The sequence below is a fragment of the Equus quagga genome, chromosome 11, assembly GCF_021613505.1.
Source record: "Equus quagga isolate Etosha38 chromosome 11, UCLA_HA_Equagga_1.0, whole genome shotgun sequence".
Taxonomy (NCBI): Eukaryota; Metazoa; Chordata; class Mammalia; order Perissodactyla; family Equidae; genus Equus; species Equus quagga.
Window position 1 is genome coordinate 55,524,407 of NC_060277.1, and position 12,864 is coordinate 55,537,270.

General features: G+C 41.9%; 1 pseudogene; it reads left to right on the forward strand.

The window, feature by feature from the left end:
• The first annotated feature begins 517 nt into the window (after window positions 1-517).
• On the forward strand, window positions 518-1,056 carry LOC124246398 (homer protein homolog 2-like; annotated as a pseudogene).
• The last annotated feature ends 11,808 nt before the right edge of the window (window positions 1,057-12,864 follow it).

The following is a 12,864-nucleotide window of genomic DNA, read 5'->3' on the forward strand; positions in this document are numbered from 1 at the left end:
GTGTAAACAAAAAGTAATAATATGACCACAAGCTGATTTCATTTAAATAGCTTCTAGATTGAATAAAATAGCTAAACTAAGGTTACTTTTAAGGAGTCAGGGAACTGTTAAGTGGAAGCATAATGAAAGGAATCAAAGGGCCTGAATTCAGGTAACTAATTCCACCAATTACTAGCTTAGTCTTACAGGAAATACATGGGTTCTGAACATTTTCTGTCACTCATCACTAAAATGAGCCATTAACACTCACATATTTGTACAAAACATGAATGACTTTCAAATATCAAAAAAATAACCACAGTCAGGGACCCTGGGGTTGAAAGCCATGAGGTTACTTAAGTAGCATGGTGGGGGAGCTGGACAGCTTAGTCACCCTGCCCCTGGTGGCCCATTCCCCACTGCACCTGGAGGCAGCAGAAGCAGCTTGGCAGAGTGGAGAGGGGCCAGGGCTGAGCTTGACAGGCACAGGCCACCTTACGTGCTGCATAGGGAGTAGCTTTGGAGAGCAGTGCAGGAAATGGGAGAGCAACCCGTCTTCACTACACAAGCACATATCTTCCAGATTGACTCCATCACCAAGAACTGAGTGCCAAGAAGTGAGCAGGCAGCCACCATTTCCTACTTCTAGATTCCACAGAAAACAGCTATTGGATCATTAGTTTGTAAGGAGCCAAAGTGATCATAAACAAAACAATCACACTCTATATGACTTTAATCAATATATCACAGAAGCTCGAGCAGTGAACCAACAGCAGAGCCAATGTGGTATTTGGTTTGGGTTTTTCCTCAAACAGCAGCTGAGAAACTTTACAGAGAAATTTTAGGAGGTAAATGAAGCTGCAAAACTAGCCAGAGACAAGTCCCAGGAGAAAATCAAAACCTTGAGTAATCATTCCCAAGAATCTGGGTGTGAAACTTCACCTTCTACTGAGGCATCCAGTGTCAATGGGACACACAAGGAAAAGACCTCTCACCTCACCCCTACTGACACAGAGTTGAAGTCTGAGCATGACAAGCTGATCTGTGACATAGAGTGCTGCCAATGTGAAGAAATAGGAGAATAAGCTGCAGACCCTACAGGAGAGCAATGTCTGGCTTACCATGGCACTGCAGGAGTCAGTGGCCAGCATGGAGCAGTGAAAGAGGAAGTTCTCTATCTGCCCTGAAGAGAATGACTGGCTGTGGAACAATCCTGAGGAGTTGGAAGAACAATGCAAAGAGATAACAAAGAGAAGGAGAAGCATACCCAGTTGAAGAAAAGAATTGAGGAGCTGGAGTCAGAACTCTGAGAAAAGAAGATAGAGTTAAAAGACCTCCAAAAACAAAGTAAACTCAGACCTCAGCTCATGTCAGAGTATGAATACATTTCTGAGAAGCTAGAGGCAGCAAAGAGAGATAATCAAAACCAGAGAGACAAAGTGCTTTCTCTAAAGACAGACATTGAGGAAAGTAACTACTGACCATGCCACTTGAAGGCAGAATTGAAGAACTTCTTGAAGGTGCTGGATGGGAAGATAAATGACCTCCACAACTTCTGTGGAGGCCTCTGCAAGCTGGGCAAGGAAAACTAGGGCAGGGCTGAGACCAGGGTACCCTTGTGAGTCCCAAGTGTGTGTGTGAGACAAAATAGGACTAGGACATTCTCATTTATGTGTTGCTTCTCTACATGCAGGTGAAGTTTGTGGTGTTTCCAAACGAGTTGCGTCATCCACTCTCTCCTCTCCAGAGTAGAAATCTCCTCATGATTCTCTGGCCTTGCAAGGTTTTGGACAACTGGAAGATTCTGGTTTGGGGTCCAGAACTAGGTCTTCCTTAACTATTTAGCAGTCAGGGCAGGGATGTTTATATCTTTTTCTTTTCTTTTCTTTTTTACTGAGGAATATTGTCCCTGAACTAACATCTGTAGCCAATTTTCCTCTTTTTCCTTGAGGAAGATTGTCCCTGAGCTAACATCCATGCCAATCTTCCTCTATTTTGTATGTGGGATGCTGCCACAACATGGCTTGAGGAGTGGTGTGTAGGTCTGCACCCAAGATCTGAACCCACGAACCAGGCACTGCTGAAACAGAGTGTGAAACAACCACTAAGCCACCAGGTCACCCTCTATATCTTTCTTAAGGATTGTTGCAACCATAATAAATGCAAATGGACTCTTTTCTAGCCCAAATATCAACATCGTTTACATCTACGTTCTGTGTAACACTACCCCTGTGGTTTCTAACTTTGTGTGTCACACACGCCCTGGTGTCTCAGAATTCTTGTGTAACTATCCCACTTGTGTCTCTGATTTTGTGTGTTACGCTCCCACTGACATCTCTGACTTCGTGTGTAAAACTCCACCTGACATCTCTGACTCCGTGTGTCACACTCCAACTGGTGTCTCTGAATCTTGTGTCACACTCCCCCTGGCATCTGTGACTTTGTGTGTCACACTCACCTGGGCGTCTCTGACTACATGGGCAAAATTCCCCGTGGTGTCACTGACTTCATGTTTCACACTCCCATTGGCATTTCTGACATCATATGTAACACACCCAGTGGCATCTCTGACTTTGTGTCTCATACCTCCCCTTGTTTCTCTTAGTACGTTCATCACACTCCCCCGGCTATATATAACTTGACGTGTCACACTCCCAATGGCATCTCAGACTTTGTTTGCCACACTCCTCATATGTCTCTGGGTTTGTGTATCACACTCCTCCTCTTGTCCTTGAGTTCGTGTGGCACACTGCACTCTGGTACTCTGACATCGTTTCCAACTCTGCCTGGCATCTCTGACTTTGTGTGTCACACTCCTCTTGGTGTCGTGGAGTTTGTGTGTTACACTGCATGCGGCATCTCTGACTTTGTGTGTAACACTGCTGCTGGCATGTCTGACTTTGTAAGTAACACTCTATGTGGCATTTCTTCCTTCTTGTGCAACACTACCCCATATCATCTTGAACTTGGTGTGTAACTCTCCACATGGCATCTCTGACTTTGTGTGTAACACTCCCACTGGGTCTCTGACTTCATGTGTAACACTCCACAGGGTACCTCAGACTTTGGTACATATGCCCTAGTGTCTCTGACTTAATGTGTAACACAATGTGGCGTTTATGCCTTTGAATGTCACACTCCCCATGGAGTTTTGGACTACTTGTGTAACACTCACATTGGCATCTCTGATTTCATGTGTCAAACCCCGCCTTGAGTCTCTGACTTCAAAGGTAACATTCACCATTGTGTCTCTGACTTAGTGTGCAAAAATTCACCTGGCCTCTCTAACATTGTGTGTCATAGTCCCTCTAGCATCTCTGACTTTGTGTGTAACACTCTACGTGGCACCTCTGACTTTGTTTGCCCCACTCTTTGTGGTGTCTCTGACTTCATCTGTCACAAACACCCTGATATCTCTGGCTTCCTGTGTAACACTACCCCTGGTGTTTCTGACATCGTGTGTCACACTTCCCCTGGCATCTCAGGCTTTGTCTGACACACTCCCACTGGCATCACTGACTTCATGTGTAGCACTCCACCTGGCGTCCCAGACTTTGTGTATCACACTCCCCGTTGTGTCTCTGACTTCATGTGTAACACTTACCCTGTCATCTGTGACTTCATGCATAACACTCCCACTGGCATAACTGACTTCATGTGTAATCCACTCCCAGGTGCTTCTCAGTTCGTGGGTAACACTACCACTGTCGTCTCTGATTTTGTGTGTAAAACTCCCCCTGTTCTCTTTGATTTTGTGCATAACATTCCCTCGTGGCATTTCTGACTTCGTGCATGACACTGCCACTGGGGTCTTTGACTTCGTGTGTTACACTCCCTGTGGTGTCTCTGAATTTGTGAGTAACACTCCAACAGGCATCTCTTTTTCCTTCATTTTATAAAAATTATTTTCAGATGTACATCATATTTCAAATTCTGTGTACATTACATCATGTTCACCACCCGAAAACTAGTTATGGTCCACCCCTCACGTGTGAGCCTAATCACCCCTTTTGCCCTCCCCCCCCTTCTCTATGGTAACCACCAATCCAATCTCCAATGCTATGTGTTTTTTTGTCGTTGTTTTTATCTTCTACTTATGATTGAGATAATATGGTATCTGACTTTCTCCCTCTGACTAATTTCACTCAGCATAATACCCTCAAGGTCTATCCATGTTGTCACAAATGGCTGGATTTCATCATTTCTTATGGCTGAGCAGTATTCCATTGTGTATAAATACCACATCTTCTATATCCATTCGTCCCTTGATGGGCACCTAGGTTGCTTCCAAGTCTTGGCTATTGTATATAATGCTGCAATGAATACAGGAGTGCAAGTATCTTTACACCTTTGTGTTTTCAAGTTCTTTGGATAAATACCCAGCAGTGGAATAGCTGGATCATATGGTAGATCTATCCTTAATTTTCTGAGGATGCTCCATACTGCTTTCCATAGTGGCTGCACCAGTTTGCACTCCCACCAGCAGTGAGCAAGGTTCCCATCTCTCCACACCCTCTCCAACATTTGTTGTTTACTGTCTTGTTAATTATAGCCATTCTGACCGAGAGAGGTGATACCTCATTGTAGTTTTGATTTGCATTTCCCTTATAGCTAATGATGTTGAGCACCTTTTCATATGCGTGTTGGCCATCCACATATCTTCTTTGGAGAAATCTTTGTTCAGATCTTTTGCCCATTTTCTAATTGGATTGTTGGATTTTTGTTGTTGAGCTGTATTAGTTCTTTGTATATCTTGGATATCAACCCCTTATCTGATATATGGTTTGCAAGTATCTTCTCCCAATTGTTACATTGTCTGTTCGTTCTGTTGATGGTTTCCTTTGCTGTGCAGAGCTTTTTAGTTTGATGTAGTCCAATTTGTTCATTTTTTCTTTTATTTCCCTTGCCCAGCCAGACATGGGACTTGAAAATATGCTACTCAGACTGATGTCGAAGAGCGTACTGCGTATGTTTTCTTCTAGAAGTCTTAGGGTTTCTGGTCTTACATTCAAGTCTTTAATCCATTTTGAGTTGATTTTTGTGCATGGTGTAAGGGACTGGTCTACTTTCATTCTTTTGCATGTGGCTGTGCAGTTTTCCCAACACCATTTATTGAAGAGACTCTCCTTTCTCCATCGTAAGCTCTTGGCTCCCTTGTCGAATATTAGCTGTCCATAAACATGTGGGTTTACTTCTGGGCTCTCAATTCTGTGTGTCTGTTTTTGTGCCAGTACCATGCTGTTTTGGTTACTATGGCTTTGTAGTATAATTTGAAATCAGGGAGTGTGCTACCTCCAGCTTTGTTCTATTTTCTCAGGAATCCTTTGGCTATTCGGAGTTTTTTATTGTTCCATATAAATTTTAGGATTTTTTGTTCTATTTCTGTGAAAAATGTCTTTGGAACTTTGATAGGGATTGCCTTGAATCTATAGATTGCTTTAGGAAGTATGGACATTTTAGTGATGTTAATTCTTCCAATCCAAGAGCATGGAGTATCTTTCCATTTCTTTGTGTCTTCTTCGATTTCTTTCAACAATGTTTTATAGTTTTCCGTGTAGAGCTCTTTCACCTCTTTGGTTAAGTTTATTCCTAGGTATTTTATTCTTTTTGTTGCAATTGTAAATGGGATTGTATTCTTAATTTCTCTTTCTGCTACTTTGTTCTTAGTGTATAGAAATGCAACTGATTTTTGTACGTTGATTTTGCATCCCGCAGCTTGACTGTATTCCTTTATTATTTCTAAAAGTTTTTTAGTGGAATCTTTATGGTTTTCTAGATATAAAATCACGTCATCTGCAAAGAGTGACAGTTTCACTTCTTCTTTTCCAATGTGGATCCCTTTTATTTCTTTTTGTTGCCTGATTGCTCTGGCTAGGACTTCCAATACTTTGTCAAATAAGAGTGGTGACTGTGGGCATCCTTGTCTGGTTCCTGTTCTTAGAGGGATAGCTTTCAGTTTTTCTCCATTGAGAATGATATTTGCTGTGGGTTTGTCATATATGGCCTTTATTGTGTTGAGGTATTTTCCTTCTATACCCATTTGATTTAGAGTTTTTATCATAAATGGATGCTGTATCTTGTCAAATGCTTTCTCTGCACCTATTGAGATGATCATGTGATTTTTATTCTTCATTTTGTTAATGTGGTGTATCATGTTGATAGATTTGCAGATGTTGAACCATTCCTGCATCCCTGGAATGAAGCCCACTTGATCATGATGTCTGATCTCTTTAATGTATTGTTGTATTTGATTTGCTAGTATTTTGTTGAGGATTTTTGCATCGATGTTCATCAGTGATATTGGCCTGTAATTTTCTTTTTTCGTGTTGTCCTTATCTGGTTTTGGTATCAGGTTGATGTTGGCTTCGTAGAAGGAGTTAGGAAGCCTCCCCCCCTCTTCAATTTTTTTGGAAGAGTTTGAGAAGGATAGGGATTAATTCTTTTCTGAATGTTTGGTAGAACTCACCAGGGAAGCCATCTGGTCCTGGACTTTTATTTTTTGGGTGGTTTTTGATTGCTGTTTCAATATCCTTACTGGTGATCAGTCTATTCAAATTTTCTACATCTTCTTTGTTCAGTTTTGGAAGGTTGTATGTTTCTAAGAATTTATCCATTTCTTCTAGATTATCCAATTTGTTGGCATATAGCTTTTCATAGTATTCTCTTATCTCTTGTATTTCTGAGGTGTCCATTGTAATCTCCCCTCTTTCATTTCTGATTTTATTTATTTGAGCCTTCTCTCTTTTTTTCTTGGTGACTCTAGCTAAGGGTTTATCGATTTTGTTTATCTTTTCGAAGAACAAGCTCTTGGTTTCATTATTTTTTTCTATTGTTTTCCAGTCTCTATTTTGTTTATTTCTGCTCTGATTTTTATTATTTCCTTCCTTCTGCTGATTTTGGCTTTGCTTGTTCTTTTTCCAGTACCTTTAGATGCGCTTTTAGATTGTGTATTTTGGATTTTTCTTCTTTGTTGAGGTAGGCCTGAATTGCTATAAATGCCCCTCATAAAACCACTTTTGCTGTATCCCACAGATTTTGGCATGTCGTGTTTTCATTTTCATTTGTCTCCAGGAACTTTTTAATTTCTTCTTTGATGTATTCATTGACCCAATTGTTGTTCAGTAGCATTTTGTTCAATCTCCACATTTTTGTGGCTTTCCTGGTTTTCTTTCTGTAGTTGATTTCCAGTTTTATACCTTTGTGGTCAGAAAAGATGCATGGTATTATTTCGATCTCCTTAAATTTACTGAGACTTGTTTTGTGGTCTAATATGTGATCAATCCTGGAGAATGTTCCATGGGCATTTGAAAAGAACGTGTCTTCTGTGGTTTTTGGATGGAATGTTCTGTATATAGCTACTAAGTCCATCTGCTCTAATGTGTCCTTTAAGGCCAGTGTTTCCTTATTGATCTTCTGTTTGGATGATCTATCCATTGGTGTAAGTGGAGTGTTAAAGTCCCCTACTATTATTGTGTTACTGTCTATTTCTCCTTTTATGTCTGTTAATAATTGCTTTATATATTTAGGTGCTCTTCTGTTGGGTGCATAGATATTTACAAGTGTTATATTTTCTTGTTGGATTATTCCCTTTATCATTATGTAGTGCCCATCTTTGTCTCTTATTACAGTTTTTGTTTTAAAGTCTATTTTGTCTGATATAAGTATTGCTACCCCCACTTTCTTTTCTTTGCCATTTGCATGGAATATCTTTTTCTATCCTTTCACTTTCAGTTTGTGAGTGCCTGTAGGTCTGAAGTGAGTCTCTTGTATGCAGCATATATGTGGGTCTTGTTTTTTTATCCAATTTGCCACCCTATGGCATTTGATTGGAGCACTTAGTCCATTGACATTTAAAGTAGCTATTGATAAATATGTATTTATTGCCATTTTGTCACTTTTTTCTTCTAGGTGTTTTAGTAGTTCTTCTCAGTTCCTTTCTTTTTCTCTTGCTCTCTTCCCTTGTGGTTTGATGGCTATCTTTAGCAATATGTTTGAATTCTCTTGTCTTACTTTTTTTCCTGCTTGTTATAGGTTTCTGATTTGTGGTTACCATGAAGATCCTATCTAATATACTATGCATATAACAGTCTATATTGAGTAGATAGACTCTTCAGCTTGACCTCTTTCTAAAAGCTCTACTTTTTCAGTCCCTTCCTCCCACATTATATGTTTTTCACATCATATATAGTCTCCTGTTTAGTGTGTGTCTATTCATTACCCTCTTATCATTGAAATGGGTGATTTTAGTACATTTGTCTTTTAACCTTCATATTTTCTTCACAAGTAGTTCATCTGCTGCCTTTATTATATTTTTACCTTACAAGTGATTTTATTGCCTGTTTTTTTGTTGTTGTTTTGTTTTGTTTTGATAATTTTTTTAATCTCTATTTGTGGTCATTGCTTTCCAACTTAAGTCCCTGTGGCATTTCTTGCAGAGCTGGTTTCTTGGCGATAAACTTTAATTTTTGCTTGTCTGGGAAGCTCTTTATCTCTCCTTCCATTCTGAATGACAACCTTGATGGATAGAGTATTCCTGGCTGTAGGTTTTTTCTTTTTAGCACTTCAAATATGTAGTGCCATTCTCTTCTTGCCTGTATGGTCTCGACTGAGAAGTCCACTCATAGCCTGATGGGCTTCCCTTTATATGTCATGTGTCGCCTTTCTCTTGCTGCTTTGAGGATTCTCTCTTTGTCTTTAATTTTGGACAGTTTGATTATAATATGTCTTGGTGTGGGCCTCTTTGGGCATCTCTTGTTTGGAGCTCTCTATGCTTCCTGAACTTGGATGTTTGTTTCCTTCCTCAGGTTAGGAAAATTTTCATCTATTATTTTGACAAATACATTTTCTGCCCCTTTGTCTCTCTTCCCCTTCTGGGACCCCTATAATCCGAATGCTAGCACGCTTGATATTGTCCCAGAGTTCCCTTACACTGTTCTCATTCTGTCTAATTCTTTTTTCTCTTTTCTGTTCTGCTTGGGTGATTTCCTCTGTCTTCCATCTAGCTTGCTGATCCATTCTTCTGCTTCCTCTCCTCTGCTATTGAGCCCCTCTAGTGAATTTCTCATTTCGAGTATTGTATTCTTCATTTCTGATTTTTTTTATATCTTCCAGTTGTTTGCTGATGTGCTCACTGTGTTCATCCATTCTTCTCCGCATATCTGTGAGCATCCTCATGATATTTTGTTTGAACGTTTTGTTGAGTACAACAGGCGTCTCTTACATCGTGTGTCAAACTCCCTGTTGCATCTCTGACTTCGTGTGTCAAAGTCCCTTCAGCATCTCTGACTTCGTCTGTAACACTCACTGTGGTGTCTCTGACTTTGTGTGTCACTCTCCCCATAGTGTCTTTGACTTCACGTTTCTCACTTCACCTGTGGTCTCTGCCTTCATGTGTCACACACCCTGTTGAGTGACCAACTTCATGCCTAACACTGCTCTGTGCCATCTCTGACTTTGTGTGTCACACTCCCTGTGTGTTTTCTCAGACTTCGTTTGTCAATCTCTCCTTGTGTCTCTGACTTTGTGTGTGTAAAACTTGCCCTGTTGTCTCTCACTTCGTGTGTCACATATCCATGGTAATCTCTGACTTCGTAGGTATCATAGCCCCTATTATTTATGACTTCGTGTGTAACACTACCCCTTGTGTCTCTGAGTTCCAGTGTAACCCTCCCCATGGCATCTCTGGCTTCATGTGTAACACTCCAAGTGGCATATCTGACTTCGTGTATCTCACTCCCTGTGGTGTCTCTGATGTTGTGTGTAACACTTCCCCATCATCTCTGACTTCTTTTGTAACACTCCCCTCGTCGTCTCTGACTTCATGTGTCACCCTCCCCCTGGTGCCTCTGAGTTTGTGTTTAACACTCCACCTTGTGTCTAATTTCGTGTGTAACACTACCTGTGGCACCTCTGACTTTGTTCATAACACTCCCCCTGGCATCAATGACTTGGTGTGGAACACTCTTGGTGTCTCTGACTTCATGTGTCACACTCAAAATGGTATCTCTGATTCTGTGTGTAACAATCTCTGTGGTGTCTCTGATTTCTTCTGTCACACTCCACCTGTCGTCTCTGACTTCATGTGTCACATTTCTTATTGCTTCACTGACTTCTTGCATAATACTCCCCATGGTGTCTGTAACTTTGTGCGCAACACTCACCTGTGGTGTCTCTCATTTCCTGTGTTAAACTCCGCCTTTCATCTCAGAATTCGTCTCATTGTCCCCATTGTGACTTTGACTTCACATGTTATACTCCTCCCTGTGCCTTTGAGTTCTTTTGTAACATTCCCACTGATGTCTCTGACTTTATGTATAACACTCTCCTGTCATCTCTGAGTTTGTGTGTAACACCTCGTGGTGTCTCTCACTTCCTGTGTCACATTAGGAGTGGCATCTCTGATGTTCTGTGTAACACTCTACATTTCGTGCCTGACCTCATATGTAACCTTCCCCTGAGTCTCTGGATTTGTGTGTAACATTCCCACTGTCTTCTCTGACTTCGTGCATAACACTCACCCTGTTGTCTAGGAATTCATGCATGACACTCACCCTGGTGTCAGTGACTTCGAGTGTAACACTTTGCCTGGCATCTCTGACTTCGTGTGTCACAATCCACCTGTTGTCTCTGATTTTGTGTGTCACATTCAAGCTGTTGTCTCTGACCCCATGTGTCACACTCCCCATTATGTCTCTGAGTATGTGCAACAAACTCCCCCTGCCATCTATAAGTTCGTGTGTAACACTCCTAATGGCGTCTCTGACTTCATGTATAACACTCCCTTGGTGTCTCTGACTTTGTGTGTAACATTCCACATGGTGTCTCTGACTTCAAGTGCCACATACAACCTGTCATCTCTGAGTTCATGTGTTGCACTTCCTGTGGCATCTCTGACTTCCTGTGTAACATGACCCCTGGTCTTTATGACTTCAAATATAGCACTCTCCTTGGCATCTATGACTTCGTGTGTAACACTTCACAAGGTCTCTCTGACTTCATGTGTCACACCCCTTGTCATCTTTGATTCACGTCACTCTCCCCCTGGTATCTTTGACTTCACATGTCATACTTCCTCTGGAGTCTTTGACTTCGTTTTTAACACTTCACCTGGCAACTCAAAATTCGTGTCTAATAGTCCCTGTGGTGTCTCTGACTTCATGTGTCACACTCCACCTGGTGTCACTGACTTCATCTTTCACACTCCCCCTGGCATCTCTGACTTTATGTGTAACACATCCCATGGCGTCTCTGACTACTTTTGTCACGTTCCCTCTGGTGTTTTGGAGTTATGCATCACACTACTCCTCCCATCTATAACTTTGTATGTAACATTCCCACTGGCATCTATGACTTCGTGTATAACACTTCCCCTGGTGTCTCTGACTTTGCCTGCAGCATTCCCCATGGCATCTCTGAATTCTAGTGCCACACACAACCTGTCATCTCTGACATCATGTGTCACACTCCCTGTTGCATTTCTAACTTTGTACATCACACTCCCCTTGTGGTACCTGACTTTGTGTGTAACAATCACCTTGCCTCTCTCTCTTTGTGTGTAACATTCCCTATGGCATCTCTGACTTCATGTGTAATACTCGCCCTGGTGTGTCTGACTTCATGTGTAATGCTCCACCTGGTGTCTTTGACTTTGTTTGTAACACTCTCCCAATGCATCTCTGAATTAGTTTGTAACACTCCCCATGGCGTCTCTGACTTCATGTGTCACACTCTGCCCATCGTCCCTGACTTTCTATATCACACTCCTCCTGGCGTCTCTGATTTCATGTGTAACACTCCCCGAGGCGTCTCTGAATTAGTGCATAACACTCCCCCTATGTCTTACCCTTGTGTGCAACCCTCCGCTGTGGCAACTTTGACATCATGTGTCATACTCTCCTTGTAATCTCTGACTTCACGTGTAACACTGCACCTGTTGTCTCTGACTGTGTTTGCCACACTCCCACTGACATCTTTGAATTTGAGTGTAACAATCCCCATGGTGTCACTGACTTCGTGCATACACTACCCCAGTCATTGCTAAATTCATGCATAACAGTCCCCCTGGTCTCTCTGAAATCTTGTGTAACACTCCACCTGTTGTCTTTGACTTCATGTGTCACACTCCCTGTGGCGCTTCTTAGCCCTTGTGTCACATCCCCTGGCATCTCTGACATCATGTGTAACACTCCACCTGGTGTCTATGACATCATTTGTAACACTCAGTGTGGCATCTCTGACATCGTGTGTAACAAACACTTTGGTGTCTCTGACTTCATGTGTACCACTACCCCTGGTGTCTTTGACTTCATGTGTAACACTCACCCGTGGCATCTCTGAATTTGTGTGTCACACTGCCTCTCTCATTTCTATCCTGGTTTGTAGTGCTCACCCTGTTGTCTTTGACTTCATGTGTAACATTCCTCATTGACACATCTGACTTCATAACACTCACCCTGCCATCTCTGACTTCTTGTCTTACACTCTCCATAGTGTCTGATTTGGTGTGTCACACTCCACCTCTTGCCTCTGATTTCGTGTGTCACACTCCCCATGGCATCTCAGAGATCAGATGTAACACTCCCTCTGGTGTCTATGACATTGTGTATAACACTCCATGTGGTGTCTCTGACTTCGTGTGGTAACTTCCCCTGGCATCTCTGCTGTCATGTGTAAAACTCCATGTGGCATTTCTGCCTTTGAGTGTAACACTCCTTCTTGGTGTCTTGGACTTCTTGTGTAACACTCACCGAGGTGGCTCTGATTTAGTTTGTCAAACTCCCCTTGATGTCTCTGACTTCCAGTGTAACACTCACCGTTGCTTCTATGACTTCATGTACAACACTCCCAAAGCCATGTCTGACATCTTGTATCACACTCCCCATGGCA